This window comes from Sphaerodactylus townsendi, linkage group LG13 (assembly GCF_021028975.2).
Source record: "Sphaerodactylus townsendi isolate TG3544 linkage group LG13, MPM_Stown_v2.3, whole genome shotgun sequence".
Taxonomy (NCBI): Eukaryota; Metazoa; Chordata; class Lepidosauria; order Squamata; family Sphaerodactylidae; genus Sphaerodactylus; species Sphaerodactylus townsendi.
The window spans coordinates 14,095,519-14,121,973 of record NC_059437.1 but is presented as its reverse complement, the minus strand read 5'-3'; the positions used below and the strand labels follow the sequence as shown (position 1 = coordinate 14,121,973).

The following is a 26,455-nucleotide window of genomic DNA, read 5'->3' as shown; positions in this document are numbered from 1 at the left end:
CTCTGAGCCGAACAGTGAATTCACGCAGAAGAGAGTGTTCTGCAAACTCTCTTCCACTATTGGGGATTGGTGCATGGATGAAAAGCAGAAAAGCTGGTTTAAAATGCACTGGTGGCAGGAATCGAGACGGACCAAGGGCCACCCAAGTGAACCCCTTTACAGATGTATCCTAATTTCCCTGCTCTTCACAACGCATGTACAGTTTTGACCTTAGGAACAACATTACGATCTTGAGCCCTCTTTACCAGCGCAGGATGGTAAGATGGCAATGAGCAGGTTGAGTGGATTGCTCCATTTCAGATTGCAGATAGAGGATCGTGGAGAGTCCCGCCATTAGAAAAGAGGGGAGTAGAATCTTTCTCCTTGTTCTTTATTTTGATGGAGTTGTTTTATTCAAAGATGAAATTTTCTGAAGTGGTATAGTCCATTCTACCCTCTCAGGGCTCCTCCTGCAGTTGCCAGCTGCAGTCTGGATACTGAGTGGTATAATCCATATGGCTGACTAGGGTGACATCTAGGGGCCCTGCAGGACTAGGGGCTCCTGTCAATTATTCTTTTGCTGAGGCACTATTACCAGCACTCTAGGGCTCTAACGGTTAAAGGCACTTTGCACACTGCACCGTAGCCATATTTATCCATATGTACACCCTCATAAGTATAATCTCCAAAAGGGGAGAGGTGGCATAGTAAGTCTAAAAAACAAATACATTACTTTGATGCCGTATTGCTTACTGGTTTCTTCTTTGTCAATGCCTCTATTCCATTATTCAGGTGCCGGCAATAAAAGGCGGGAAATGCTTTGTTTCAGTTCATATCTGCTCTTCCACCTATTTTAGTCCATTTCTACGAAATGTCTATCGTTGTCAACGTCTCCACTTACCTGTGAAATGTTACAGAATCCTACGATTCTATATGCTGAACAAGCAGTCATTATGTAAAAACCCTGAGAAGTTGGAAGGCACGCTCGTACTCAGCAGAGGTTTGTTTTGAGTCCATATTTGTATTCCTCAGAAGCGCCCGATCCAAATACAGTACTCCCTAGGCCACCTACCGTACCAGGGTCAGGCTGTCAGCTGTGGTGGGGTGAAATATTAAAGTGCTTGAGGGAGCCTGAAGTACCTGGAAGCCTAGGGGCCTGGCTATGTGGTACTTCGGCCCTGCCTGGATATTTTTGGGATGGATCCTGGTAATGGCGGGGTTTAGGGAGGAACTTCAATTGGGTATAATGACATCAGCCGATTTCCCACTGCTGGGCTTTCCTGGATTCACCCTGCTTTGGCATGAAAAGTCACACCAGAAGTGCTCTTGCTAAGAAACACAGGCGGGCAAGAGAAGCGCATCAGGACCAAATATGCTTCCTGTCTCATTGCACACCTCTGAGCTGGTGGGTGATCGGCCATAGAGTCCACCTTCCAAAGCAGCCATTTTCTCCAAGAGAAATGCTCTCTGAAGATTGGAGATCAGCTATGATCCTTGGAGATCTCCAGCTGCCACCTGGAGTTTGGCAACCCTAGCTCCACCGCCTTCATTTTCTTACATAGATGAACCAGGCGTCAGTGCTAAAATAGCAGCGGCAGTAAAAATGCTTCTAGCGGGGAGAACCTACGGAAAAAGTCAACCATTGCATTGAAATCGGTTTGGGAAAGTTTGGCTCTTGTGCGGAAGCGAACCCTCGGCGGCAGGCTGCTTCCGTTCACCAAAAATGCCGTTCGGACCTGTGCAGACCGATGGATAACTTTGGGACTAACGCCGCGCGCAACGGGAAGCGCCCTTCCGCAGACGGCCCCCGTGCCAGCAGAGGCCGTCCGGGTCAACTGCAGTCATTTCCACCCAAATCTGCATCGGCGGCGCCAAGTCCGTTTGGAAGGAGTTGGGGAGGAGGGAGGACAGGGAGATCCGGGGCCAGGACCCCTCTTGGGCCTTTGGAGGCGGCCCGGGGGGGCGGCGAGGCCAGGACCGAAGGCTCGGGGCCGGCTTCCTTCCGCCGCCTCCGGGAGGCCCTCTAGCGGGCGCTGTCCCCCGCCGGCCGGCCGGCCGGGCACGTGGAGGGCGGGTCCCGGGCCGGCTCCCTGGGCCGCTGCCATTGTGCGTCCGTCGGGGCGCGCTTGGAACGGGCCGCTCCTGGCCGGGAGGAGAGGAGGCGGCCGCCCCGAGGAGGGAACTGCGCGGAGGAGGCGGAGGCTGGCTGGCGGGCGCGGCTGCGGCTTCCTTCCTTCCTTCCCTCCCTCCTTCCCTCTCTCTCTCCTCCCCTCGGCCGGCTGGGCCTCGCCTTCCCCCCTCCCCTCCCCTGCCCGCCTGCCAGCCTGCCTACCCTCCCTCCGCTCCCCGACCGGCAGCTCCGCGCTCTCCGCGCCCGGCGCCGGCTCCTCCTCTCCGCGCCTCCAGCAAGATGACAGCCGGGCGGCGGCGGTGGTGGTGGAGGCGGCGCGGAGGCTCCTCGCACCGGCTGGTAGGTAGGGGCGGAGGAGGGCGCCGGGGGCGGGTCGGCCAGCCGGCCGGCGGGAGTCCTGGACGGTTTGCGGCGGGCGGGCGGCGTCGGTGGCCCCTGGCTGGGCGAAAGAGCCCGCGGGGCGCGCGGCAGAGGCGGCCTGGGCGGGACGGGGAAAGGCAGCGAGCGAGGGGCCGCCACCAACCCGCCGTAAGGGGTGGCTGCGTGCAGGGCTCGGGCGCGGGGCGCTTCTGTTGCGCTTAGTTGGGGCGCAGCAGGGAAAGGGTTAACGGGGCTGCGCAACCGGGAGGGGGCGCCTCGGGGGCCGGCTCGTCTGAAAGGAAGCGTGTGTGTCAGAACGGAGCTTTCCCAGGGCACAAGAATGCGGGGCCGGGACGGCCTGGCGTGCAGCCCTCGCTCCCCCTCCCGGCCTGGCTTATGTGGATCCGAGGTGGGGGCCAGGAGGTGATTCCTTGGACCCCCCCCCCCCCCCCCCCAATAATCGAGGGCTCCTTTTTGTTGACTGCCCTCCCTGCCGCCAGCCTCTCCCGGCTGCAGCCCTGCCTGGCCGGGCACGAGTGGAGCTGGCAGGTGCGGGGCCGGGCCGGGCGCGCCAGTTGGAACAAGTTCGCTCTCCCAGGTGTTCCTTCCTTCCCGCCGGCCTGGCGAGGCGGGCGGAGTTTCGCCATCCCGGCGTTGGCTTGCGAGCGCCGCGCTCTCCGCCAGCGCCTTCAGGGGCTGCCTTGCCCGGGGAGGGGATCCGAACCTGTTTGTTTGCAAAGCCCGTGGCGGCGTCAGCTGCGGAGCTGGGCGCTGCGGGTCAGCTGGGCGCCGTGGAAAAACCCTGCCTCCCTGCTAACTGCGTGGCGCAGCTTCTCTCTCGACCCAAGCGCTCCATAGCCCGGAGGAAGTTAAGGCGGTAATAAGTTTCTTGAAAGGAGCGTAAAAGAAATTGGGCCGGATGGGCCGCCCTGCTGGGGTCGCTTTGAATGGATCGCCTCCCTCCCCCTCCCCCTCCAGTAGCAACCCAAAAGACTTCGCCTGGGGTGTTTGGGGGGCAGTTGCATGTGCTGATGGAACTGATGACTTAGCTACCCCTTGTGAGTTCACTGGCTAAAAAAATACCCCCCCCCCCTCCCCAACCCTGCTAAGGTGGGAAATTTGGGTTTAACTTGAGCTCTCAGAATCTCCCAATATACCTGGTACACCGCTTTGGATATACAAGGCTTATCCACCCTGGGTGTCATGTTCGTTTTTTACATTCGACAATAGATGTGCTTTTGGTGGCTCAGATATGCTGCCGGATTATCTAGACTTGGCCGGAGGTTTGCTTCTTGGACTCCCCCCTTCCCCGCTGCCACCCGCCGCCGCTTCTGCAGGTGAGGGTGGGGTGGTAATCCGATGCCTTAAAACCAGTCTCTCCTGCTTTTTGTGTGGCCTTTGCATAGCTCAGAATTCTGACATTTGAAGAATGGTGGCTCCTGCAGTCCACTTTGCATCCCCCAACTCAAGAGAGTCCAGGGTTGCTGGGCCAACTCTGTCCACGGGCAGTGGCTGGGGCGTGGGTTCAATTGCCAGGACCAGGTTGGGAAACTTCTATTTGGAGATGAAACCTGGGGAGGACAGGCACCTCAGTGGGGTACAATGCTGCAGAGCCCCCCCCCCCCGCATCTGACCTCTGTACTCTGTAATCATAGGAGACCCCTCCCCCTGAAGACCCCACCTTAAGTCTGGCCTCCCTAACATGATGTGAGATTCATAGTAGCTTCACCTGGGCCTGAGATGCCCTTACATTTATCAGTTCATACTGTTGTTTGGTGATGAACTTTGACCTGTGGGCACCTTGTTTGTCCTGCAGGTTAGAGGGTTTTGGTGGGGTGGGGTGGCTCGTGGTTTTCCTCCGGCACACCACAAAGGAACCCCTCTTGTACCTTATTCCTTAGCCACATGCATCTGAAGGCATTTCCATGATTTTTGAGTCTGGGGTAGATTAGAACTACTCCAGAAGTTTTATAGTTGCCTCCATATAAAAAAAATGTCTTGTGATCACGCACAGGAGTGAAGGACAGTGAATGTCTTGCACTGAGCAGTTATATTGGGGACCTTGAGGAGGACAGGGTTTTCTGTTAGACTTATTCGTTTTGTTATGGTTCAGAATAACGGAGAAAGAAAACCAGAAGTGGTGCACCCTGTTCCTGGGCATTGAATATCAATTCAGGCAATCTACCTAAAAAGCTTTACAGAAATGAGAGTAGTAGAGATTAAGGAGCAGCAGTGGCATAGTGGTTAAGAGCAGGTGCACTCTAATCTGGAGAACTGGGTTTGATTCCCCGCTCTGCCACTTGAGCTGTGGAGGCTTATCTGGGGAACTAGATTAACCTGTGCACTCCCACACACACCAGCTGGGGGACCTTGGGCTAGTCACAGCTCTGCAGAGCTCTCTCAGCCCCACCTACCTCACAGGGTGTTTGTTGTGGGGGGGAGGGAAAGAAGATTGTAGGCCCCAGAGGTGAAGCGAGGGGGAACTGCACCCAGGGTGCATGCGCCCTGCGGCCCTGTCACAGCGCCGTCCGCTCCTGCCACGCCCCTGGAACGCCATGCCACACCCCCTCCGTGGCCTGGCCATGCCCCCTCTGCTGCTCTGCCCAGGGCATCGTGCCCCACCCGGCCCCGTTGGCACTGCGCCACAGGTAGGCTCCTTTGAGTCTCCTTACAGGAGAGAAGGAGCGGGTATAAATCCAAACTCTTCTCTTCTCATGGAGAAAAACGTGGGCAATAAAAACAGGAGTTTTTCAGATGAGTTAGGCCTGGTGAAACCTCTCGGTTTGTCTGACCACTTATTGGAGAAGCTGTGCTGTCAGGTGTTGACATCTGTTCCAGGTGCATGAAATTGCCCTCCTCTGTAATGATAAAAACTATTATGGAAATCTTCTGTAAGGGGGAGGGGCTGTGGTTCAGGTACAGCATCTGTTTGGCATGCAGAAGATCCACACCTTGACATCTCCAAGGGTTAGGTAGTAGGTGATGGGGAAGACCTCCACATTAGTCCCTGGAGGGCGACTGCCAGTCTCAGTAGACCAGGGGTCTGCAACCTGCGGCTCTCCAGATGTTCATGGACTACAAATCCCATCAGCCCCTGCCAGCTTGGCCAATTGGGATTTGTAGTCCATGAACATCTGGAGAGCCGCAGGTTGCAGACCCGTGGAGTAGACCGTACTGCCCTTGATGATCTTCCTGTGTGTGTTCTTGCCTGGCTGATGAGGCTGCCACGTGCCATCTGGTGAGCGACAGTCTTGTATGCCCTCCGTGCCTGCCTGTGCTTTGGAATGGAGACGTATTCTTTCTGGACTCATGTCAGTGACCCAGGGCTGTCGCACCCACAGCAAATGGTGCAGTATGGTGCACACCCAGTTCAGGGGCCCATGATTTGCTCACTCCAGCAAGACTGTACAAAATGTTTCTGTTCCATGTTGGGACCTCTGACTAATTTTTAAGTTACAGAGGGAGGAGTCCAATTTTAACAAGCCTCAAGTTGCTTTGGGTTGCTGCTCTGCTGTGTTTTCTGAGTCCTGTTCCCTACCCCCATTCCTTGATTGCAGAAGCTTCGGATTTATTGGGAGGGGGAATGTGCTGATGAATCCAGGGCCTTGCTTCTGGTTGATGATGCCGTGGCAGAATGTGCGCGCCCTGTGGCCTCGTGGGAGTTTCTGGAACTCTGGCTTTCTTGGCAGTGAAACTGAAGCCTCTTAGATTGTTGGCTTTTGCTAATTCCTCAGAAGAAACTCTGCAGCTGATAGCTTTGAAGGCACAGCTAAAGGTGAAGCCCAATAGAAGACCAGATTTCGGCTACAAGTGTAGGCCAGCTCATTCAGACTGCAGTCTCCGCTCAGTTCCTGCCTGCTGCCTGTCCCCTGAGGTCTTGTTAGCAGCGCAGAAATCTGAAATGATATTCCTAGGACGGCATCAGGAGCAAAGATGCTAACTGGGTTCAAGGTAGTCTTAAAAAAAAAAACATTCCAACTCTATCTTGTGCTGTCTCTCCAAATGCTATTAGTTATCCCTTTGGGGGTCTCCGAGGTTGTGGATGGGATGTTTGGTTTCTGCACATTTTCCTTCTTCTGTTGCAAGCGTTAGGAAGTTCAGCAATTAGCAAAATGAAATTGCATTTTCGCTGGCAAGAGTCATCGTGACATAGCAGATGGAACTCCAAGCTTCAGGGCCTGGGATTAAATCCATGCTCGGCCAAGGAGCCATTTCACAGCATGGCGGAGAGAATAAAGCTGACCTGTCTTGTTATAGGAAGCTATACGTTTTAGCTGACCAGTATTTGTCCTTGCCACTGACTCTCTTCCCCGCCGAGGACCTGAGTTGGGATCTGCCCTGAGAACGTAGGAAGAACCCTGCTGGATCACATCAGCGGTCTGTGTAGTCCAGCATCTTGCTGCGTTTGGACAGTGCCTTAGCAGGGCATGAACGCAGTAGCCCTCTTCTGTTGGGGCCCTCTTAGAGGTGGGATCCAGCAGGTTCTCACAGGTTCCTGAGAGTAGGTTACTAATTATTTGTGTGTGCTGAGAGGGGGTTACTAATTGGTGATTTTGCCACGTGATTTTTGCCTTAGTTACGCCCCTCCTCTCATCAGTAGCGCGCAGAACTTGAAGCAGTCTAGCAGGAGGTGCACCGGCATGTGTGGCAGCCTGCACCTGCGTGCATTCGTTTCCCGCTTAAGGACCGGCGCAGTGGCTGCATCCTTGCCACAGCCCCACCCAGGAATGCCCTGCCCCCGTCGTGCCCCGCCCAGCCCCATTGGCGCTATGCCACAGTTTGAATCCCACCACCATGGGAACCTGTTACTAAAATTTTTGGATCCCACCACTGGGCCCTCTGTTATCTGCTATTTAGTGGCACTGCTGCCTCTGCACCTGCTGAGTTTTGGAGGCTTTATTAAGGTCCCTCACAGATGCTTGGACTGCTGTACAGCCTGCCCTGTCCAAGTTCAAGAGATGGGCAGGGGTGAACTCTCAGAAGGATGTTTTGATTTAGGCCATGCTGGAACGGCCTTACCTGGGGGCAGGTGGGTGGCTTTGGGCTGTGTTGGGCTGCCCTTTGGCAGGGCAGGCAGGGAGTCCAAGCAGTGATTCTTCTGGCCTGTGCTCCTTAACTATCACTGCATTCAGTACAGGAAGAATAATTCCTCTACAAAAGTCCTCTTGGGATTTAGCTAGGGTATGTCAGGACCAGAAATGCACTCTCCCCTCTGGAAGCTGTTGAGTGGGCCCTGTCTCCATTCTGCTTTGACCACCCTAGGTGATTTTTGGGTCCCTAAAATTCTCTGAGCCATGGAGAAGTTCAGGCGTGGGCAGGGCTGCCTCTTTCTACTCCACACTCCTAGGTTTGTGTTTTGTAGCCCTGACTACAGCATGAGTTAGCGGCGGTTATTTTCCCTCCCAGAAAGCACTTGTACGTTTCTGCTTAATGAGGGCTCTGGCTTATTCTGTTTGAACGAACAGCTCCATTAAGCTGTGCTGATTAATGAGCAGAAAACCCAGTAGGAGAGGCAAAAGGTCTGAGCCTCCCATATGTGGTGTTTATGAAGTGCCTGCATCTTTGTGCATGCAGCATGAAAATGTAGGTTTGGAACTTGAAGCCCACAGAAAACTGGGGAAACAGAGTGATGTCAGCAGGGATGAGGGAATCTAGCTGGCATTGTAATAATTTGTAGATGCCGAAAAATAAGGTTCATTTCACCTAGCTTTTCTGAACTAGATCCTTCTGATTGCGTGGCATGGTAGCCACAGGAAAACGCTTGCCCATGCCAAGTTCCTGGGGAGACTGTTGTGCACACGTTCTGCTAGGCACCGAGGGAGGATTTTGACCCACCACTGCTTATCTTCCTTTTAATGTTCTTTGCAGTGATGTGCCATAAGCCAGTTTCTTTTCATCCTTTTTGCGGGACGGCATTTTCTTTTGACTCCCGTCCTTGGAAACAGTGGTGTGCATATGGTTTGAGTGTAGGTGCATCCCCCCAAACAAGTTGATGGGAAGGCAGGGCCATGTACTGTTCATAACCCTGCAGTGGACTGTCTGCTTCTGTTTTGCTAAATGTGACTGTTGCAAAGGATCAAATCAACTTTCTCCCTTGCTTTCAACCCCAGATGTTTCCCTGGTGCTGTTCTCGATAAAATTGGTGTGATTTCTTATTTTGTGTAATTCTGCTCCTGGTAGTCGTGGGAAGGGTCGAGGGAGGTATGTCGGACCTCTAACCAATGGGAAACTCTTTGAGCTTCCTCTGTGGTGGTTGAAATTTCAAGCATATCTTTGCAAAGATTTGACAACTTTTTTTTTCTTAAAGAGAAGGCTTTGAATCTCAAGAAACTGAAGGCTGCACCCAGACTGTATTGGGATTTGCAGAACTCATAGCATACCTACACCCAGGATCTTCTATGTATATGAACATTCTTTATGAAGAGATCTTCATTTTGTCTGCTCTGTACTGTCTTCTCTTGACTGGCATCTGCCAGTTAATCTTTAAAAGCAGGGGCCCTTCCTTTCGAACTGAGATCCTGTTAATTGAACAGGTTGGGCATTGAACCTGAGTCCTCCTACAGGTAAGTATTTGCTCTGTGGTGGTAGGGATTACAGAAAGCTGGGTTTAGGACTACAGGCCATATGGTATCTGGGGGCAAACATTTGGTGGAATGCCATAAGCTGAGAAGTGCACATGGTGTTTATTTGGGTAGCAATTAACAAATGTTTTGACCTGCTAGCTCTGTGGCTCTGCCCAAGCAAGAAGCAAAGTAATTCAACAAACTGCAGGCATTTGGCACTTTTCTCTTGCATTTGTAGTCATTTGTTTGCTTAAGAGAGATAGTCTGCTTTTCTTACTAGCAAGAATTGTTCAAGTGTGCTTTGAACTGGGGTATTATCCCATCCCTGTTCTAACAATGCAGCACACTTATTTCCCCATCATAATAACCGTGATCCTTAATATTCACGTGGCGTCGTTCCTCTATGTTGAAAGCACTTCACGTACATAAATCTGACATTAAAAGTGACGATATGGGGAACCAGAGTGGCGGCGGTGGAGCCTTCCTTCGAGACGGGTTCCTCTTCTCCAACCAAATCACTTCAAAGGGAGACTCCAGCATGAAACTGCTGAATTAGAATTAATCAGGGAGCCTGACACTAGTTTCTGAGGATGTGTGACAGAGACTTGCAATTCCTCAATCATTGCAGATGGGGAGGGGCTGTGACTGGAGGCAGGGAAATCTGCTTTACGTGCAGAAGGTCCCAAGGTTCAGTCCCTCGCATTTCCAATTAAGAGGATTAGGGTGTTGGGGACAGAGACAGGATATTACCTGAGATTCTGGACACTGAGAGCCTGATGGTGGGTGTTTCTGCACAGGCCAAATACAATGGGCTCAGGCCAGTGGTGGGATTCAAATAATTTAACAACTGGTTGTTTACAAGCACCATTTTAACAACCGGTTCTGCCGAAGTGGTCCGAACTTGCTGAATCCCCCCACTGGCTCAGGCCCTTTTAAAAAGAACTCACCCCAAATGCTCCTGACCCGTTAAATTTGCCTGAACTGGGTTAAATGAAAGTCCCTAAATTAGCAACGTTTCTCCACTAACCTGAGTTTCAAATGCTTCCTGTGTGAACGACGACAAGCAGGAAGCGTTCTATGCCCACCCCCTTCCATCCACCATTCTCTAATTCCGTGGTGGCGAACCTTTGGCACTCCAGATGTTATGGACTACAATTCCCATCAGCCCCTGCAAGCATGGCCAATTGGTTCGCCACCACTGCTCTAATTGGTGGCTGCCATGTTATGCAGGTAGGTGGGGAGGATTCTCAGCTGCACAGTTCGCACGGAAACACTGCGTTTCTGTGTGAACAGTGCTGCCTCCTGCCGCTGGGATCTCAGCGATCTCAGTTGGCCCCTGTACCTCCTGGGCAAATGGCAGCACAGACAATACAGGTTCATGTAATCCTTTTCAGTTACCTGTGCAGAATCAGCCACTGATAGACCAATAATCCAGCAGCTTCCCAAATCTAAGACAGGCATGAACTAGTTTAGTAAAAGTAGGAAAAAATGCATTTTCACCGACTACTTCTACTGTTTAACTGATAATTCTGGGCATTCTTTAATTACATTTGGATTATACATAATTACATTTTCTTTGTTGTTCCTGCATTTCGTGACTTGGCTTTGACCTTGGTGTTAACAACTTTCTTTCTTTATAATCTTATGTATAGTATTTATTGACTGAAGACCCACTGCGTGCATCTGATGAAATGCCCTCTGGTCTACAAAAGCTTATACAAGAATAAAAGCCTGATAGCCTTGGAGGTTATTATATCTCAGGAATCCATACGTAGCCCTGTAACATTGTAGTGTGTGTATTATTAAACCTGTGTTGCATATTGGGTGAGGGAGAGCTGCGAGGGGGTGATTTGCCTAAGGCAGCCTTGTGAATGTGTGGCGGAGGTGAAATTTGACCCAGGGCTTTATGTGTTAAGGGGGTTCCAGGTGCTTTGCAACAAAAATCACATCTATTATTTACAGCTGAATTGATGCTTGCCAGCCAGAGCCCTCAAGGGATATTATTCTACAGACCATAAACAGTCAGAGGAGATGGCTGCTCCGTTCTTCTACCTGTTGATTTCCATTGGGGGGGGGGGGGGGGTCTGCTAAAAAAAAAGATGCTCTAGTGGAAATAGCCCATTTTTCTTATGCGGAGTGGTATAATGGCGAGGCATTAGCGAATCTGTGGTGTCTGGTTGCCCAGGTGTGAAAAAAGTATGAATCATGCATCTGTTTTTCAGCCTGAGGTGAGATCAGGGATTCCAGTGCTGTTGATTGTTCGTAGGATCCTTCCTACAAAATCACACTGGCCTCCACTCTCTGTCTTTCCACTTAAAACGTCCAATTGCAGGACCAGATGAGCCACCGGAGAGCCGGGATTGCAGGGTCCATCTTGTCTGTTTCCTTTTAAAAGCTGCAGTTGGATATGTGCATGTAAATTGCATCAGGATCCTTATATTAAGAGAGGAATGCTTTAACTTTCTTCCTTGTTCCATTTGCCCTGATGCAAATCATGTTTTTCCCCTTTCCCTAAAATTGCTGCTCCCCCTTCCTTGAAAAAACTCACAGCTATTGGTATATTTTCACTGTTAAATATTAGAGCGTTGCCAGGTGTTTTTCACCAGGTAAAGGGTTTTTTGGTTTGTTTGGGGGCACTTTGTACCATAAGGGTGATTCAGTGAGTGACCCTTCACCTATATATCTTGTTTTGTTGGAGCTTAGAGGGGGGTTGTTAGCAGCGTTTTTTGTCAGATGGGTGAATCTGGGCATGTCAGTTTCCATGTGTTAATTGCAGCTATCGGTAGACACAGTGAATGGGTGAAACTGACCTTTTCCCATACCGGTCAGTTCTCCAGCGGCGAGCAATGAATCCCATTGGTCTTGGGTGAATAAACTCTCTCTCTTCGCCTCCCCTGCATAGTCTTATACCTGTTCACCAGCATCCGGTTATGAACTCCAGGTTCTGCTTTCCTTGCCTGCCCTTTCAGTAAGATTGGTTCTACACTACAAATCTTTATGAAGCTTCCCTATGCCGAGTGAGTCACATCACGGGCCTGTCAAAGTTGGTATCGAGTATTCTGACAGATGGCTCTCCAGGGTCTTTCACATCACCTATGACCTGATGTGTTGTTGTTTTTTCCCAAGTGGGAATGCCGGGGATAGAACCTGGGAACTTGCGCAAGCATAGCAGGTGCTGTTCTACTGAGCCACGGCTGTCCTAGTTCCCTGCCAAAAGTGCCTGGGGAATTGTAGTTCCATCAGGAGGTGGGGTCTCCAGTGCAGCTCTAAGCAACACTGCAGAAGTATATTCCTCTCTCTAAAATCACTCTGCCTATTAGCAGGCTGTTGCCAGCCTCCTCTGTAACACTTCTCTGCTTGGTCATTTTCAAGTAATTCTTTCTTGCTGTAAGTCTCTTGCTGTTTACAAGATGGAGCTGCCTCATTTTTTTTTTCCTGGCTGTCTTGAGACTGTGAGAAGAAGAGCTTCCTTCCTCTGAAACTGCTAACATTGCTGACTAGCCAGTGCTGTAATTCGCTGGTAGACAGACATCCAGAGCAATAGAATTACGAGCTGGCTTCTAAGTGTTTCCTGCAGATCTTGGATGGATGCCCCATCTGCTTATTGAATGGTTTGGTTGTGTGCAGGTTCTCCTCCTACTGGTCTCACAGGATGCTTCAGGAGTGAGTCTTTCTCAGTAGCAGAGACTACCACTTGTCTCCTTCTGCTGCTGCAAAGAGGAGGAAGAGTTGGTTTTTATACCCCGCTGTTTCTCTACCATAAGAAATCTCAAAACACTTTGCCATTGCCTTCCCTTCTCCTCCCCATCCTTGTGAGATAGGTGGGGCTGAGAGAGTTCTGAGAACACTGTGACTAGTACAAGGTCACCCAGCAGACTTCATGTCTGTTCTTTCAGATTAGAGTGGGGGAATGTTCTCCAGCTTAGAGTCCCCCACTCTTAATCACTACACCATCCTGGCTATTAAAGGGTTAAACTTACCTGGCTGGGTTTCCATAAACAGCCCGGCGAATGACTGTAATGGCTGGATTTGTTTTACCAGCAAAGTTAATCACAGAGTCTGCTCATTGATTCTCCGTTTTACAGCTATATTATCTAGGTTGTGCTAGTGCTAATGGTCTAGAAAATCTTCTTTTAATAAAGCAAAGCCATTTTTGAGTTAGTTAGGCATAGGGGGAGAAGGGAGAAGGATCTAGCTGCTGAGTGCAAGCAGATATGTTTAAAGGAATGTTTCCACAAAAGTGGCAGAAGGGGAGGCTGGCATTGATTCTTCGTTGGAGTAAAGAATAAATGTTCCACGACTGAGTTTTCACATACGTGCTCATCATCCAGTGATTGCAGAAACAAGAGGTACTTTTTGCTTGATTCAGTGTTTGGCTTTCTCTTGTTGGAGAGAGTGAATTTGTGCCCCTCCGAGGGGATAGCGCTTTGTTTGCACCTCGAAGCTTGGGGAAGGCAGCCAAATTAAGAAAAGGAATTATAATGCATTCATCGGCTGACAAAAGGTTGCTTGTGTTGGTTGGGTGTTTGGAATTTCATTAGATGCCAACACAAACTGAGAAAAATACTTGGCTCCTAGAGTTGTGCGAAATGCAATTTGTTCTCATCTGGATCAGTGATGAGTTGATTGTATGAAGACTTTTAAATGTTCACATCACCCCCTTTTTAGCCCCACGACTGTGTTTCTTGGCTACTATTCAACATATTTTTCACATTTTTTTTAATGGGGCTTCAGTGAATGTGACTCTGGGAATGCAGGAAAGTGGTTGCATAATATGTACAAGGTAGAAATTCCACCCCGTCCACTCAATACTCATCTTGCTGATTAAAAATGATAATATGAATTGGTTTTTTCCTTTTCCTTATGCTAAGATGATACTTTGCTCCCAAAGAAAATGGAGCAACAGCTTTCTCATTCATAAATTGTCAAAGGAATCCAGTGCATCTTGCTTGGAAGTAAATTCCATTTGAGTGAGTAAATATTATTCTGATTGCACCATAAGACTCTTTTGCTGCTGATCCAAAGCAAGTGATGCAAAAACTCTGCACTCTTTCTGTGCAGTAAATACTTCCTTACACTGAACTGGAGATGATGGAATTTTACTTCTCATTTTATCCCATCAGAACTGATGGCAAAGTGCTGTCAAGCTTCTACTTGGACTAATGGCAACCAGCTACCCGGGATGGCTCCCAAATCCTTATATAGTCACGCCTCATGTGTGGGCTGTGACTGTAAGCTTGTGGTTAGAACAGAGTCTGGCTGAAGGGTTTTGTGCCATTTGTCGTCAAGGTAAACAGCAGTGGCCACAAGTGGAAAGAGAAGGAATGCCTTTCGGATAAAACCTTGCAAAAGCAAAAAACAAAAAAGGTTGCTAAGTATTTCCCAAGTCTTCGGTATCCCACCAGATTTATTTGCGGATGGTGTAGCATTTGTGTTCTGTTCTGTCGGTGATTATTTTGGTAACCGAAAGCAGCTAACTAGGCAGAGTGGTTAAAAAAGACTAACAGTCGTAAATGAAGAATTTGCAAGGACCCACTTTCCTTCTGTACAGGAGTGCGTTTTCAAACTCTTCTCCACAAAGGAGATTCTGTTTGGGGAAGTCATGTGATAGCTCTCCAGTGCTCTGGAGCATGTGTGGAATGACTTCACTCTCACATGGTCTGGGGTTGTTGTTTTTTTAACTACAGTCTACGTGGTCCATCAATGTGTGTTAATGTTTACATACTTAACAGTGAAGGCATAACTGATCTGGAGTCTTGCTTTTAAAAAAACTGCTTTGCTGATTCATAATGTTAGGGACAGATTGGGACACAGGAGACTTGGGGGTGGAGCCTGGAATTTGGGGAAGGGAACAGCCTCAGTAAAATATAATCCCGAGTCCACTTTCCTACGCAGCCATTTTCTCATCTGGAGACGAGATGTCATCTGGAGATCAGTTGTAATTCCAGGAGATCTCCAGGCTCTACCTGGAGTCTAACCATGATGAAAGTGGGGAAGGTTGTTCTACCTGGAAGTTGGCAAGCCTAATAATTATAACGAGGCCAGCTTCACTCTGTCCCAGAGTGCCCTTGCTCACCATAGGAAGAACAACTTCATCTAGATGAGGGTTGTGTCCCAACAAGGTGTTTTCCCAAAGCAGTCCTTATTCTAGTATTAAAAAGGAAGTGCATTTCTGTTTTTAATTTCCGGTGTAGAGCATAGATGAATTGATAGACGAGAGCCAGCATGGTTGACTGTAAGAGTGGTTGACTGTAATCTGGAGAACGGGGTTTGATTCCCCACTCCTCCACATGAGTAGTGGACTCTTATCTGGTGAACTGAATTTATTTTCCTGCTCCTACGCATGACGCCTGCTGGATGGCCTTGGGCTAGTGATGGTTCTTTCACAACTGCCCCCCCTACATCACAAGGTGTCTGTTGTGGGGACAGGAAGGGAAGGAGTTTGTAAGATGCTTTGACTGCTTAGAGGAGAGAAAGACAAAGTATAAATCCAAGCTGCTGCTGCTGCTGCTGCTGCTCCTCCTCCTCCTCCTCCTCCTCCTCCTCCTCCTCCTCCTCCTCCTTCTTCTTCTTCTTCTTCTTCTTCTTCTTCTTCTTCTTCTTCTTCTTCTTCTTCTTCTTCTTCTTCTTCTTCTTCTTCTTCTTCTTCTTCTTCTTCTTCTTCTTCTTCTTCTTCTTCTTCTTCTTCTTCTTCTTCTTCTTCTTCTTCTTCTTCCCCATAGAGATGCCAGGGATAGAGTGGTATCTCTCTGTGCCCTTGGAAAATCACAGCAAATGTCAGCTTTGAGTGTAATAGTGGAAGTGGAGGCTGGGTGTGATTTTTTTCCCCACCTGGCTACTTCTGTATTTTGCCTGTCCCTTTTCTAGAAGAAGTAATTCCCCAGTGTGGAACGCTCTGGGAAAGGGTAGAAATAGATCCTGCTATGCTCCTGTGAACTTGTGTGTGGATGCATTCTAATTTAAGCAGACCCCCACCTGCAACGTGGTGTAGTGGTTAAGGGTGGCAGCCTCTAATCTGGAGAGCTCAGTCCTCCACATGAAACCTGCTGGATGACCTTGGGCTAATCACAGTTCTCACTGAACTTGCTCAGCCCCACCTACCTCACAAAGAGTTTGTTATGGGAAGGTGAAGGGAAGGTGATTGTAAGCTGCTTTGAGACTCCTGAAAATTAAGAGAAAAAGTGAGGTATAAAAACCAATCCTTATTCTCTCCTGAGCCCTCCTCATGGTAAACAAGTCCTTCATGGCGACCAGGCAAAATCTCTTTGTAATTCTGAATGTGCATGGAAAGTTCTCTGTAGAAAACAGCCACAGGCTGAGTTTCTTTGTGTTCCTGGACAGTGCAAATCCAAACACTCTTCAGTTTAAGACCTCCCCCGCTTCCTTGGCGCCATCCAAAAAGTGCTTGATTTTCTGAAAATAGTGCAAGGAAAACACTAATATGTTTCTGCCACTATCTGCTTTCTGCCACTATCTCATGCCCTAGACTGCCTTCCTGGGTTGTTTTGAGGATGAAATGGAGGGAAGGGGGCAATGTACCCTGAGCTACATGGCAGGAGGAATAAAAACAGAAGTAAAATAAAGTTAAGGGTTTGTTAAGCTTGATCGAAAGGCTTGCATGAATCTGCGCTCAGTGGCAAAGGAGTGCGTGCTGGGGCAGCGTTGCGTTCAGTAACAGCGGCCTCAATGCTTATGCTTGGCTCGTTGTGGGCTTGTCAGAACTGGAGGAAGTGGCAGCCATCTTCCTGAAGTCCTTTGGGAGAAGAAGAAATCCAGCGGCTGTGAGCTGTTATGGGAGATTTACAGTCTCCGTCTGTGCAAAAGCATTTTGTTTACAATTGAGGCATCTGATACATACTTAAAGCTGCCACTTTACAGTCTCTCGGATTCTTCCGAAGCAGCAGCAGTGGCCGTTCTCTGGAGTGGTGTTGACTGATATCTTCTTTCTCCTAAACTTTATCCATAAACGCTGAAAGCTAGTTGAGGAGTCGGCTGTGAGGCTTTCCGCCGTTTACTGGCTCCTTCGGAGCTCTGGCGTGTTTCGTTCCCTGCCCTTGCACGCTTTTGCAACGGCAGTTCAACACCCTCCCTCCAAAGCCTCAGGCTTCTTCCTCGGGAGTGAGGATATTTGTACCAGGGTGGAAGTTGGAATTCGCTGTAGGAAGGTGTTCGGGGCCTGCCTGATAGTGCCCCGCGCTGACGCATTGCTCAGAAACTCGCCTCTCGCCTGTTGCATTTAGCAAGCTGGGGCCTGCCCTGTATGAGGGAACGGGTGAACAAGCCGTGAGGAATTTCATTTGCACTGCCAAGTTGGCCCTGAATCTGTCGGGAGGGAATGCCTCGCAGCTGAGATTGACTCTGCCGCTACAAGGCTTTGGTTCGGCCTGCTTTTTTCCCCCCCCCCCCCCAGAAACGTCTTTTGACTTCATTTGGAGAGTTCTGCTGTTTTGTGCAAGCAGGCTTGTTTTCTCCCGTTCTCTCTCCCCCGTGAATTAGGTCCTTTGTTCTACTCCCCCTCCACATGTGGGTCTGAAATTTGCAGGGTGTGTTTGTGTGTGCGCGAACATACAAATGTGAAGAGCCCTTGGAACATCTGACAAAAGGCCTCCTTCAGGTTCTTGGTCTGTAGGTAACATTTGACATTTTCCCTGCTTGAGTTTTAAATACATTTAAGCAGCGTTAGGGTGCTCCTGCTAAGTGATTTTAATGGCTGTGATTGACTTATTTATTGGCAAGCTCTAGCGCACATGTGTCAAACTCGCGGCCCTCCAGATGTTATGGACTACAGCTCCCATCATCCCCTGCCAGCATGATGCTGGCAGGGGATGATGGGAACTGTAGTCCATAACATCTGGAGGGCCGTGAGTTTGACACCTATGCTCTAGCGCTTGGTTTATGGGGAAGCAGGGTTGCCAATTTCCAGATAGTGGCTGGAGATCCCCTCGAATTACAACTGGTCTCCAGATGACAGAGCTCAGTTCCCACAGAGAAAATGGCTGCTTTGGAAGTTGCCACTATAACCTGCTGAAGTCTCTCCCCTAGCTCCATCCCCAGGAATTTCCCAACCCAGAGCTGGAAGCCCCATGGAGAAATCTCCCTGGCTCCAAAACTGGCCTTTTACCTGAGTGAACCAACAGAGTTTTGCCAGCAGAGGGCTTGTTTTCCTTCTGAGGCTTGCTTAGTTAGTCTAGGCCTGAACACCTTACTGGGGATAAAAGCTTCTTGCCTCCCCAGATGCCCGGCCGTCTTGTGGTTGTGAGTCTCTGTTGTGCTCCTTTGCAGGTTTGTGCTGCTGGCCGTTTCCCAAATTCTTGCCCAGGGCTGCACAGAATTGTGCTGTTATCAAGCCTCCTGCAGGCAACAATATTGAGCTTGCGAGTTGTGCTTGTTTTGGAGGGTCCCTGGTTGTACAGGCTTGGTTTAATTACTTCTCGGGAACTGTTATTCATAATGGCGTTGTCCCAAGAGGTCAAAGGTATTTGTGTCATTTTTCACTGATAACCAGTTTAGCAAAGATGTTCGCTGAACTCTTTCCCTTACACACCGGGGTTTTACAAAACGAAAACTGACAGTATTGGAGTGACCTTGCTGCATCATTTACAAGCCACCAATGCATAAAAGCTCTCGGATGGACAGAGCATTAATCTTGTCGTTCCCGCACAAGTGCAAATGCTTGTTGGCAGAAAGGATCCGGGAAGCCCTTTAAGACAAGAAGCCACTATTTTTTTCCTACAAAACAAATTCTCTTTCTCTCAGAATCTCAGGTTCTAAATTGTGTATGTAGCTGAGGATAAATAAGAGCGTAGGGAAAGAGTCTTCATTATCCCCCCCACCCCCTGATTTATGGCAGAATCATTAATAGTGGGGTTATTGATTGGTCTGCAAAGCCAGGCTTCAGATACATCACTTTCTCGTGGAGTAATGAAATTACATACTCCCTTCTTGTTGAACACTATCATAAAGATCCACTGTTTCTTTCTTGATAAAGAGGTGATTGTCAGGGCCTGAATCCATTTTTTTTTTGGGGGGGGGGTTATACTATTCAACACCACAGTCTAAGGATGTTGGGGCTCCTGTTTTTTCTTGGCCTGGACTAGTTCAAGGTTGGTTATTTTATCTGTCTCACTTGAATCCCACCCTTCTTTCATGAAACTTAATTATTCTTTTTATTATTTATTTGCTTTATCCCGCCTTTCTCCTTAACATGGACCCAAAATAGATTGCATCATTCTCTTCTCCATTTTATGTTCACAACAACCCTGTGAGTAGGTTAGGCTTAGAGCAGGGGTAGGGAACCTGCGGCTCTCCAGATGTTCAGGAACTACAATTCCCATCAGCCTCTGACATTGAAAGTGGATTGAAAGCGCATTATTCTGCATGCGTGAAAGGGGCCTTCATCTAAAACACAGGTGTCAAATTCGCAGCCCTCCAGATGTTATGGACTACAGTTCCCATCATCCCCTACCAGCATGATGCCGGCAGGGGATGATGGGAACTGTAGTCCATAACATCTGGAGGGCCGCGAGTTTGACACCAGTGATCTAAAACATTACTGGGGAGATGTGAAAGAAAACACAGATTAGTGGCAGCAGCCACACCTTTATGGTAGCATGTAGCACAGTCCAGCGATGTGAACCTCGCGTCATGCTTCTTCACAGCACCGCCGGAAGGATGAGTTCTCTGCATGCCCGGAGAAGCTGGTAGCTTTCAGACAGCCGACAGCCGCAACTTTTCTCCCATTACTGTTTCCTTCATTGTTTTTACATCAGCAGTTTGTCTCCAGGACGGAAAAGTGACAGAAACAAATAGCAGCCCTCTAAACTTCTTTCCGCAGAAAGGAGAGAGGCTTATAAACAGACCTGTAAATCATCTTGGAGTGAGCCAGGACACTGGCATCTGAAATGGGATTCGAAACTGCATTATAAAAATATTATACAAAGGCAGGACAATGACGCACAGGGAGGGGGAACACAGCCAAGGGCTCCAGAGGGCAGAACGAAGCAGAGAGATGCTCCTGCAATTTCCTTATGTCTGCCTAGACACCGGCCATCTATTCTCTCCTCCTCTCATATCTGGTAACCATGAGCAAGTGAACCCAAACTATGCCCTTTCCCATCAAAAGATCTAAGTAAAATTGTACCTGCATCCGCCATGTGCTGGACAGTCTTTGTTTTAGAATGCTCCACTTGGGTCCTAGTGCCTACCTAATGGAACTAGGTAGGCACGAGGACCTAAGCAGAGCATCCTAAAACAAAGAGATGGTTCAGCATGTGGTGGATGGAGGTACAATTTTACTTCGATCTTTTGGTGGAAAAGAGTATAAAGAATAATCTCTCCCTTGGGTGGAAAGAGGCAGTAAAACCATAATCAGCATTTGGGATTTACTGATACAGACATTGGTCACTACCTCAGCTGGCTTTTAAATTGGGGTCAAGAACATTCAGGGAGGCCAGGTTTACCAACAGCTATCAGACAAGGCAGCTCAGTAGAACCTCCATGTTTGGAGTGCATGAGATGGCTCTGTTGCCTTCAAGCCCTGCATTGGAGCTTCCTCAACATATCTCAACTGTCAGCATTAGGAAGACGAACCCCATTGGGATGGATCCACACAAGGATTGTATGAAGACTATACAAATATCACCACTTTCCCCAGCATTCCCTTCTCCCCTCGGTAGCCACTTCCAATCCCAGGAAAGTTTATTCCTGAAAATATGGGACCTGAATGGAGTAAAAACCACACAGTCAGAAAACTGTAGCAAGGAAGTTAAGGGGATAATGGAGTTCCTTGTATGGAAGAGAAAGGAAGGAATGGTTTTAACTCTTTCCTTTCTCCTATCTGTACAGCTATTACTCGACTCAGGTCCCTTGACCCCCAGAATAAACTTTCCCGGGGTTGGAAAGGGCTGATGGAAAGGAAAGGGAAAGCTGATGACCATCAGCACCATCTACTGAAAGATCCTAGGATCCAACCCCTCAGCAGCAACCACAAGGATCTTACCATTCCAGAAAATAAACCCCAAAAAATACATTCCTCCACTATTTATCCACACAAGCCAGTTAATTCTGATGAAGACACATTTCAAATTGCCCATCACCCAACATGGAAACTGAGAACTTTTACCAGTAAGTTTGCTTTGGGACACAGTTCAGCGCTGGAAGGATGAACGCTTCCTGAGACAAACCAGGCAAAAGCAAAGGAAGCAGCTTATTTGTGGAGCACCCAGAATGTCCCAAGTTCAAACCCTGGTATTGCCAACTAAGAAAAACCAGGTCACCATCTCTGAGAGAGATTTTTTTCTTTCTTTAGATCCTAGAGCAAGACTGCCAAGGGAGAGGCACCCATTATCCAATTCTCTCTCTCAAAAGTGGGTGGTGGCCAATGCAAAATATAAATATATTACAGACTGAAGTGAGAGAGAATATATACCGTACCTGTGATCTAGAAAGCATACATACATGTACATTGTAGGTTGGTTCTGGTGGGTTTTCCGGGCTGTGTGGCCATGGTCTGGAAAACCCACCAGAACCAGTTGGATCCGGCCATGAAAGCCTTCGACAATACATTGTACATCATAGGATTTAAGAGAATAATCAGATTCACGATTTGGTGGAGTTCCAAAGTTCAGAAATAAGGTATCAGAAATAAGGTTGCGGGCTGGATCCAGCTTTAGAATTCCTAATAACAGAGGGGAGAAGAACATTTTTTGCCAGCTTCCCAGCAGATGCCCAAATTCATCCCTCATTAGTGTTCCTTAGTGTTCACTGTCTTTTAAGAGCAGCATTTCAAGCTGACAGTGGGTTGGGGGAAACAAGAAAGTCCTGTTGCATTAACAGAAATTATTGTTGGGTTCCACCGTATGGGTGGATTTGACTGAGTTACTACTTTCTTCCTTGGAAATGTTCTGTTTGTGTACATATATGAAGCTGCCTTATATAGAATGTTTGTTTTTCCTCCACCAAGTCACATCCAACTTATGGTGATCCAGTTCAGTTTTCAAAGCAAGAGATGTTCAGACATCCAATCCAATTCCAAAGCCTTTATTGGCATTATAAATTACAGAGTTAGTGTTCAGACATAGTTTGCCATTGCCGGCCTCTGGGTCACAACCATGGATTTCCTTGGTAGTTTTCCATCCAAGCACTAACAAGGATGGACCCTGCTTAGCTTCCGAGAAGTGACAAGATTGGGCTAGTCTGTAGGAAAGGCTAAAAAACTAATGTGGCATAATAGCTAGAACATTCAACATGGACCAAGGAAGCCTTGTGTTCAAATTTCTATTCAGCTGTGAGAAATCCACTAGGCAGCTTTAGGCAAGTCACAAGTTCCAACCTACTTCACAGGACTTCTTACAACCTTGTGTGAGCCGGCAAGTGGAACTGGGAAACCTAGGTTCAACTTCCTACTCAGCTACGGAAGCCTGCTTCGTGATCTTGGGCCAGTCCTACCCTCTAAGCCAGGGGTAGGGAACCTGCGGCTCTCCAGATGTTCAGGAACTACAATTCCCATCAGCCCCTACCAGCATGGCCAATTGGACTGGATTTTACTGTGTGGAATAGCAACATCCACTTGCAAACAATTGTGAAAGTGGATTGAAAGTGCATTATTCTGCATGTGTGGAAGGGGCCGAAGTTGAGGTGAGCCATGGTGTCATAAGACTCAGGGGCCCAAACCCCACCTGAGCAAGGTGATGTCATGTTCATTTAAACTGCTTCCAGACCACTTCTCCAAAAACAGTTCCCTGAAGCGGCTTATAAGTTTCTCCGCCCACCATGCAAAATAGAACTCAAAAGAATTTTGAAAATGACTTGTTGCCTTTCACTGTTCCGCTGGGGATTCATTAGTAATTTATTTTTGAGCAGAGGCCGGCAAAAAATACCAATCAGGAGCAGACACATATTTATGGTATTATATCATTCAGCATTCAGCCGCTGGAGAACTTTTTATTTCAAAGGAGTCCATGTTTCTGCTCCTTGAGATTACAAGAATAGGCTTGGGAGTTTGCAGGTAATACTTAGTGAACCTTGAAAACCAGCAGGGTTAACTGGAATTTCGTATGGCCATAGGACAGTGGTGGCGAACCTATGGCACGGGGGCCAGAGGTGGCACTCAGAGCCCTCTCTGTGGGCACTCGCGTACAGAGTTCATCATGTGGGAGGGGGTGGAAAATCCCCCCCCCCCCCCCCACACACACACGCATACATCTAGGCTGGCCTGGGCATGATCCTTTACCTGGGAGTAAGCTCGGTTGCTAGCAATGGGGCTTGCTTCGGAGTAAACCCTCCTAGGATTGTGATTCACCCATTTGAAGTGTTGCACAGTTGCTTCACCAAGCTTATTCCTGAATAACACATGCCTCGGAGCCAACCGTTTTTTTCTAAACTAAAACCTCAGTATTCAGGTAAAATTGCCGTGTTGGCACTTTGCGATAAATAAGTGGGATTTGGGTTGCAATTTGGGCACTCGGTCTCGAAAAGGTTCGCCATCACTGCCATAGGACCCCTGACATGGGTAGCCCAATCTCATCACAACTTGGAAGCGAAAGCGGGTTGGCCCTGCTTGGTGTTTGGATGGGAGACCACCATGGAATACCAGGTTAATGGGACAGGCAATAGCAAACCATCTCTGAATATCACTTGCCTTGAAAACCCCATGGGATCGCCATAAGTTGTGACTTGATGGCAAAAACAAAAACAAAAGTCAAAGGAAGGTGGCCGTTCATTACTCCTCCCATGCCTAACGGAAGCTACTTAATTCATGCAGAGCGGTGGTTCCGGTGGTTGTCTTTCTCTCTGTGCTATGCTGCTCTTCCAAGAAACTTGGAGCAATTTAGGTGTGGTTTCTGGGGGGTTTACCATGCAGGCATTATTCAGATCCTTGTGGGGTTAAACTGTGCCACATTTCTTCTGAGTGTTCTGCAGGGTGTGTGTGTGTGTGTGTATGCTTGCCTGCATTTGCTGATCAACTGCAAATCAGTTTTTCTTAGCTTGTGATTTGGGTTACCTTAGTGCAGAACTGTATTGTTTTTTTGAGCAATGTGCCATGCTATCCTTAGCTTACAAGTGGAAGGCCCATGCGGCTGCGTGTGTGCTGTCAGATTGGCAGCTGTATTATCAGTAGCAAAATAATAGCGCAGAGATGCAAGGGAGTGAGTTTGTTTAGTAGAGGGATCCTTTACTAGGTGGAATTCCCTGGATGGACTTTTATGCTTCCACTTTTTGTTAAGGCAGTACAAGCCTGGTTGTCCTCAAATAGGGTGATTGGCCTGGGTCCGTGATGGCAAACCTAGGGCACTCCAGATGTTCATGGACTACAGATGTTCATGGCCAATTGACCATGCTGGCAGGGGCTAATGGGAATTGTAGTCCATGAACATCTGGAGTTCCATAGGTTCGCCACCATAGGCCTAGGTTAATTTATACCAAAGCCCCTCAGAAGATCTAGAACCAGCATATCTAAATCTCCAGGATAGAGACTTACTGGAAAACAAGAATTGATACAGGAAAGCAATAGGAAAACTTTTATACCTAAGCACTGTGACAAGACACTGTGAAAGACAAATGCACCCGATAACCATGACTGGAGGGCTGCAAAGAACCTAGCAGATACCTCATGAAAACTGCAGATCTAAAATTTAAAATCTGACTCAGTGGGAACCCACCACTAGTTGGACACATGGATGCAGACTGGGCCAAAGATCAGTCAGACTACAAATCTATTCTCATATGGAGACAATCCAATTAGTTGGGCCAGTCAGAAACAGACAGTAATGGCAAAATCAACCACAGGAGCTGAATATATATCGGCATCAAATGCGTGTGATGGGAGTGGATTCCAATGGTGTACTTATACAGAGATGGAGCAAGGGGAAACTCTGCTCGGGGCTTGCACGCGCCCTGCGTCCCTGCCACCCGTCCCACCCCGTCCCACCCCTGCCCCCTCCACGACCTGGCCACGCCTCCTCTGTGGCTCTGCCAGGGGCGTCGCGCCCCACCAATCCCGTTGGTGCTACGCCTCTGTACTTGTATCTTTGGCATCTTCCATGTCTACTGATTTGATCAAGTCCATAATTTTGTGCTTTTGATTTAGTAGAAACCCTCCATCTTCAGTTCGTTTGATTTGTATCCCAAGATACTCCCTTCTCCTAGCTGTTTCACTTCACTGGTTTTATTCAATGTTTCGGCAATTTCTTTTGCACTCTCTTGATCTTTGCAGCACACTAACAGATTGTCTGTAAAGGTTAATATATTTTGGCGTTGTCCATCTCTTATTCTCGTGTACAAACATGGTTCAGCTTTTCCGAGCCTTGATCCTTCAGCAGTGCAGTTAGCTTCCCATTCTGTGATCTGGCTGCTTGTTTTAAACCACAAATACTTTTTTGTAATTTACAAACAAGGTGTTTGTTTATCCATGGATTGCTCACAATCTGGTGAAAGTGGGTTCCATGGTCCCCAGACGCACCACACTGTAGATTTTCATGTGTTTTCTTTAGAAGCTATTTTCACAAATAAAAAACTTGCAAATTTTTATGCTGGTAATTTTGAGAAGGATTTTGGTGGAGGAAGAGAGGGGGAGGATTGTGGCTAAATGGAACAGAGAATAGCAGGCCTGGGACAGATCCGCTAAGCCTTTTCATTCTTACAATACAGATTTATTGATTACAGTTATATTGTCCCTTTCTATCTCTGAAATTCACAATGGCTTCTGTAGGGTTCTCCAGAGGTCTCTCATCCAGGCTACTGGCCTTACCCAGACCTGCTTAGCTTTAGCAGGTTGTATCTTCTGAGCGATGTATCTTTCTCCCTTCTGAATTTAGTGGCCCTGATGATCAGCTAGCTCAGGGGTCTGCAACCTGCGGCTCTCCAGATGTTCATGGACTACAAATCCCATCAGCCCCTGCCAGCATGGCCAATTCAGATTAGCCTGTACACTCCCACACACGCCAGCTGGGTGACCTTGGGCTAGTCACAGCTTCTCGGAGCTCTCTCAGCCCCACCTACCTCACAGGGTGTTTGTTGTGAGGGGGGAAGGGCAAGGAGATTGTAAGCCCCTTTGAGTCTCCTGCATGAGAGAAAGGGGGGATATAAATCCAAACTCTTCTTCTTCTTCTAGGTCCATTTGAGGTCCATTTATGAAAAGGGATTGAGTGGGTGTGGCTTTCTCTCTTCCTGCAGAAATAACCTGTACGGAAGTCCACTTTGCCATTTTTTTTTGGCTGCTGGAACAGCAAGTGGTGTGGTGGTGGCTTGCAGGTTCCCCTTGGGGGATGGGTGAGTTTTGGGGCCCACCAGTTGCTGACCCAGTAGGTTAGGAGCTGGGGCTCATGCTATTGATTTCAAGCAAATTTCTACTGACATCATTTCCATCAGGACTGGTTGAGAGTCAGTGTGGTGTCGTGGTTAAGAGCAGGTGGGCTCTAATCTG

At 48.4% G+C, this 26,455-nt stretch overlaps 1 protein-coding gene across 1 annotated transcript in view; it reads left to right on the top strand.

Moving 5' to 3' along the window:
• The first annotated feature begins 1,909 nt into the window (after window positions 1-1,909).
• Window positions 1,910-26,455, top strand: part of LOC125442443 (probable E3 ubiquitin-protein ligase MID2) — a 245,876-nt gene continuing 221,330 nt past the window's right edge. Inside the window, 1 exon segment of the mRNA XM_048513806.1 lies at window positions 1,910-2,449. The gene's annotated coding sequence lies outside the window, so the exon portion shown is untranslated.